A 6374-nucleotide genomic window follows, 5' to 3' on the forward strand; every position below is an offset into this window, starting at 1 on the left:
GGGGACGGGGACGGGCTGCGGCTGGAGTCGAGTCCCCGGAAAGGCGGGAGGCCGGAGGCTTTGCGCGGGAAGTCCAGCCCCGCCGTCCGGCCCCGGCCCCGGCCTCGGCCTGGCCGTCCGCGGCGGCCGCAGCGCCCTGCCCCCTCACGGAGTCTCCAGCTGACGTTTCAAGGTGTTTTCCTCCCCTTTTTTTTTTTATTTTTGTGTCTTTTGACTCCACTACAGCAAAATGGTGCCCAGGTCTCCAAGTTCTCTGGAGGCCGGTAGTACTTAAATCTCCAGCCTACACATATACGCGTTTGTTGACGCGCCAACAGTGTTTTCCAGTTCAACCTGCTGCTTTATTTCTTGTCTAAAAGTGCATCGCCCCCTCTCACTCTCCTAGGTTAGATGTACTGAGGGTTTGGGGGTTTTTTTTTGGTATTTTGTAAAGCAGGTTCTTCATTAATCTGTTTGCCTTAAGCTGCTTAAAAATAATCGTTGGCTGCATCAGGAGCTGAGCGTTTTCAAAAAAACCACCAAACCTCACATCCCTCCTAAATCCTGCAGTTTTGAATTTCTTGAATGTCTGGAACGGGCATTTGTGCTTAACATCCTAGAGAAGGACGCCATCCCTGCATTCTCCATGTGCTCAACAGCACAAGTTTGGGGTTCATGAAGAAAGTTAGGTGGTTTTTTTCCATTTTGTGATTTTACTGCCTTCTGCTGGTCAAAAATGATCAGCCTGAGTTTAATTTTTTTATAATCAGCACATGATTATAGCACATGACCTAAAATTAAGCTTCAGTACAGATAGCAGCAATAGATGTTTCATCTATTTCATGTTGGGTTTTGTTATGTAATCTCATGGCAATAATATATTTCACGTAGTAGGGTCGATTGGTAAAGAGGATCTTAGGTATTGATGTTCGAAGCAGACAATATCTTGTTTCAAAGGTCTAGCTATTGGCTTGAAGGGGGGATGTAGAAGATCACCTTTCTAATCTTCCCCTGCCTTTCAGCTCGCTGCTTGTAATGGTACTTTGTTTCAGTGTTCCTATAAATTACTGAGCACCATCCTCATCTCTTTTAGGAATCCTTCAGACTCTAGCAGCAAGCATCTCTCTATAGCAGAGTTAAAGTAATAACACTAACATGATAAAATTTGAAAAATCCTGAAGAATGGTCACATGTAATTACTGTTCCTTTTCAAAACTGGAAAGGAGGGGTAATACACAGAAAGTGGCACGCACGCCATCTATGTCTTTATATTCCAATAAAAGATGAAGATTTAAAAATAAAAACCATGTTGCTGTTTTTACTAAACTCATGAAGGACTGTGGCCCCACAATAGCGGGTAATCTGTCAGTGCGGAAGGAAGCAGGCCTCCTGCCTTCGGAATTCTATGACCTGTTTTAGGAATAATAGTTCTTTAAAATTTCATCTTTGCTTTTGTTCTCAAAGACAAAGATGAATGTGCTTGTCTGTTTGTGTATGGTCTCGAATATTGAGAGCTGAGTACTTAACGTGGCTTGGATTTGGCTAAATGTTGAACAAAGAATTATTCCGTTGATCAAATGAAATGGCTATTCCCTTGCCTGAAATTAGTTGCCTGCACCTTCCTGCACGGAAATTTAATAACCATGCCTTGATTTGATAGGCCACACAATATGCCATCTGGATATACATTGTAAATCCCTCAGGTAATCAGGTTATGAGAATGAAGATATTTATTTTCTGCTTTTTGCATCAGTCAGATCATGCAAAACAAAGCTTTGATTGCAAAATAATTACTCAGGCAACCATAAATAACTATCTGTAAAGTGAGAGTTTTCTTCACATTCACTAATTCCTATTTCTGTAGGAAAGATTTGCAGAGGGAGTGGGAGAGAACATATTGCATTCAACAAACTTCTAACAAATGTCACAGAGTTTACACTTTCAACATTTTAATGGCATAAAGGCTACGCAAACCATCTTTGAGCTCTATTTGTGCTAAATTAATATGGTACTAGTAAGGAAATATCTAAATCTGCGTTCATGGAAAATATAATTTTTCTTTGTTTTTTTTAATAGGTAAACCAAGCGGGTAACAGCAAGTGGCAATGCCAAGAAGACTAAAAATTAGAGAGGATACTCTCTGCTTTATGGATCTTGGAGATATCTCCGTTACACAATGTTACACAACATTGACCCACCAAATACTGCAGAATGGTAAGATAATAGAATCGTAGAGTCATAGAATTGTTTAGGTTGGAAAAGACCTTTAAGATCATCGAGTCCAACTGTCAACCCAACACCACCATGCCCACTAAACCATGTCCTGAAACACTGAACTGCTGGGCAATCAGGGGAATAAAGCTTCTAGTCCTATATTGGCCACTAGCCTACTAGATTGCCTCTGGGAAGTCATCTAAGCATTCATCAATAATCTGCAATATATTTAGAAGAGCCCATTAAACATTTGGCCGACAGTATGTGCTTTCCAAAACACCCGTTTGTCTGTTGTCTAAACAGAGCAGATCTGGGGTTAAGGAGCTATAGGGAAGGGAATTTTTCCTCATTTATTTTTGGTTTCATTTCCTAGGGAAGTAAGCCATCTCTGATCTGTTTCCCTCTGGAAAGTTTTGAAACTGCTCAGCAATTTAGTCAAGTCTGCAGAGCCTCAGAGATACTAAATACCTCCAGTTTTTGTGGAAATAGCCGCTCAGGTAAAGAGAAACCCTGGAGTAGGATAAAGGGATAACAATGGAATCCTGGCTGTGTTAATTCTGCTGCTCACGGAACTGCTTGTTAAAATAGGTTACAACAAGGTTGCTCCCACCCATTTAAGAACAGAAAACCTCAGATGTGCTTGTGGAAGGGTTGCTTGCACTTAGCAGCACTACTGGAAATAGAATGGTTAGATAAATGATACAGAACTTTATAAAGATGAGAACCATTATTGATGAAAAACTAAAAGCTGTGACAACTATTTTGTCTCTGAAGCAAACCCGTTACTCCAGAATGTCATGGGTTTCGCAAAGAAGTTGGGATCTTCAAGGTTAATAGTCAATGCATGCACACTGTAAAGCAACAAAGTAGCATGTACGCTTGAGGGATCCTTTCAGGGAACAAAGGATTCTCCCAGGTTGCTTCTTGAGATGTTCCCACCTGCATGCACAGACTCTGACTACGCTGTCTGCTGAGGGTGGCCCTGAGGTGCTTCTCCAGACTAGACTCACCTGTCTACCCAAGTGTGAATCTGCTCATGTGTGCCTGGTATGTCAATGTCCCTGTGGAAGTAACTGTGGCAGTAATTTGTGCACCATCCTTTCAAGCAGTATGCAGGATGAAAGAGACAGACTGAGCATACCCCTCACTAGATTGCTGTTGAGGTGTTTGTCTCCGCTGATTTAGCCAGCACGCTTCTGCTCATACCACTCACTCCATCCAAAACCAGATTTTATTACTCTGTCCCAGGATTAGGCTAGGGATGAGGAGGCTCCAGTAGGATACCCCTAAGAATCTGTGCCAAGGCTACCCTTAATTTAAGATCTTAGTTAAATATCTGGCAGAGAAGATACAGAGCGCATTAGTGGCATTTACAGAGTATTAAGCTGGGAGAGATTGAAAGCTGTATTCAGGGTAGAAACATAAACTACCTGAAAATGATAAACATGAGCAGAAATTAATGGAAGCTCAGTTGGGAAGACTGTGAGTCCTTATCTGAGGTGATTTAAGTTCCTTGAACCCATCTATTAAAATGAAGAAATCTGAAAGTAATAATGCCAGGAGTCAAAGAATAAAGGCAAAAATGAAGTAGACATCAAATACTGCTGTATGAAGAAGGCTGCAGAAAGGCTAGTGCAGTTGAGGATTCAAATTTTCATTTCACCCTCAAAAAGAACTTTTCCTGCTGTAGAAGTATGAGTCTGGCCACCATTCCTGCCACCTTGTCTGCTGGTCTCCCCAGCTGTACCACCTAAAATAGTGGAGGTAAGTCCAAGAGAAAGGGAGGAACCAGACACCACTGCTGCTTCCTCCATTTTCAAATAGCACTGGTGCCTGGAACTGCCGTGCTTCTGCCTGGGGGAGGAAGCATGATCCTCCTGTGGGTCAGGCTCGCGGGCTGGGAGATTCTGCTCTAGGCAGAATGTTTTACACACAGCTGTTTTGCTTCATGCAGTAGTTGATAGGATTTGGTTTGGTATCCAGAACTACAAAGTATCTCCCTTCCAGCTGTGAGGATCCCCTGTGATCTTCTGATGTCTGGGGTGAAGAACACCATTCCCTGTAAAAGTGGTCTTTGAAACGCTGTACTTGGGGCACCTTGGCTCTGCTTCCAGCTCTGCTGTCATTAGCTTGTGCTATGCCTGGCTTGAGCCATCTATAAAAGAAATAACATGGTTGTGAGGGGTGTAGTGAAGGCTGCAGGCACTCAGAGAGTCCTCACTCCTTTACTCTCCTAGTTTCTCATTTGCCCAGCAGAAACTGGGCGCTGGGCAAACGAGGCTGCTCCTTCTTGCTCTGAGAACACCAGCATCTTCAGTCTTGCCTTACATGTCTTGAGAAGATAATTATGCTTGTACAGTTTACATTACCCGTGTGTAGTTCCTTATCTTTGAAGGAATTATTTGCAGAGAGGGGCAGAGAGGATTTGGCCCTTAATTAATTCAGTTCGTTTCACTGAGCTGCCAGTAGATGGCTCTCTGAATTTGCAGTCCCTTATTTACTACATTGTTTGTTGAATTATGTTGGACACATTTTCACTGGAAACTGTTTTCAGTGTGTTGGCTTTGAGGAAGTTTACGTAAGAAGAACAAGGAAGCAATGGACTGGGTAAATAGACTGCTAACAAACAAGACACAGGATCGGTTCGCTTTTTGCAAAATGTTTTATGGCTACAATCCAAAAGATTTTTCTTGTTCAGGACCTAATCTTATAATTATCAGGCTCTACGAGTTACATCTGTGTTCGCAGGATGCATTTACCAGACTTGATTATAATCGAGTAAAATTCATTCTCAATTAAAAAAAAGCATTTTGGTCAGGTGTTTTAAAGGATGCCTGTGGTTTATGGACAGGTACCCTAGTGAACTGGTGGAAATGCTTCTTTGTTTGCACCCTGTCAGTGTGAGAGATGTTGTTTCACAGATACATGTGTGTTAACAGAGCACTGTGTCTAGGCCATGAACTTCAGATAGATGCTTAGCCCAAATACAGCTCGCAGATGTAGACTCAGCTGTTCATTCCTCACCTTTTTGTTACATGGTTTATCAGAGAAGATGAAAAGGTGACTTTCAGCATGATAGTCCATGTTTTGACAAATTGCTGGGCTTATCCCCCAGCCCCCAAATTAGCAAGGTAACTAGAAGGGAAATGCAGCAGCTACAGTGGAGACCCATCACCTTTCACAGTGTCCTTCAACTCCCAGTGTAGTATATGCTCAGTCGTTGTCCTGCTGGAGTACTAATGCATCCATGACAAGTGAGGATCAGTCCCCAGCTTCTCAGAGACCACTTACCCGGAGCAGCAGATGCTTATTGATGATGGCTGCGTAAATCAGCTAACTCCTTTTTGGAGGTAGTGATGTCTTTCAAAGGCTGATGCATTCTACCGTTGGAATCTGGTGTAGAACAAGCTAGGTTCCTTATTTGCTCTCTAAAACATGATGAAGCATTACAATGTGTTAAGGCAGGGTAACTATTCAGTATCCTCATAATGCTGATAAAGTTCCAGGTTTTAAATTGGTTAGTAGAAATAGGTAGCCTCTAACCAAACAATAATTTAAATTAAGGTGGGCTGTATGGAGGTATTAATTGCAGAGTACGCAGTCCCTCCGCTGAAGTTAGTCTTGATTTGTCTTCACCCTCATTCTGAGATACCAGTCACCCTTGAGGACAATACATAGGCACAAACAACTTTAGGAAAAATAAGCAGCCTAACACTCCAAATATATCATCAACTGCATACAATTTCACCCTAATTTAAAAGAAAACAGTTCCGTTTTCTACTGCAGATAAAATTTACCACAAAATGGTTGTTTTTTAATCACAGGAAGCTGCTAGTTCCTAAAGAGATGCCTGATTTTTTTTACCTGATTTTTTTTTCAGACTGAAATTCCATGTAACAGGTCTCTGTCCAATTGGTCACATTCTCCTCTTTGCAAAGCATGAGTTTATTTCTTCAGACAAAACGTTTCCTTCAATTAATTCACTTTTAAGATGAGAAAACAAGAGGCAGAAAGGTTATGTGACTCGCAGTGCCTGTCAGTGGCAGCGCTCACCTTAGTACTCGAAATAACACAGTGATGCCACAACATCAATCATACTGACTTGCCAGTGATATGGAGGCAGGATTTGTTGATACCATGAATTTTAGTGTTTGGCATTATTGGATTTATAATGGTAAAAG

At 41.9% G+C, this 6374-nt stretch overlaps 1 long non-coding RNA gene across 1 annotated transcript; it reads left to right on the top strand.

The window, feature by feature from the left end:
• The first annotated feature begins 118 nt into the window (after positions 1-118).
• On the top strand, positions 119-6374 carry LOC104840977. Its single transcript, XR_775305.1, has 4 exons — positions 119-172; positions 2056-2193; positions 2567-3957; positions 6074-6374. It is a non-coding gene; the product is annotated as an uncharacterized LOC104840977 (long non-coding RNA).

This window comes from Haliaeetus leucocephalus, unplaced genomic scaffold, assembly GCF_000737465.1.
Source record: "Haliaeetus leucocephalus isolate CR32 unplaced genomic scaffold, Haliaeetus_leucocephalus-4.0 Scaffold848, whole genome shotgun sequence".
NCBI classification, from domain to species: domain Eukaryota; kingdom Metazoa; phylum Chordata; class Aves; order Accipitriformes; family Accipitridae; genus Haliaeetus; species Haliaeetus leucocephalus.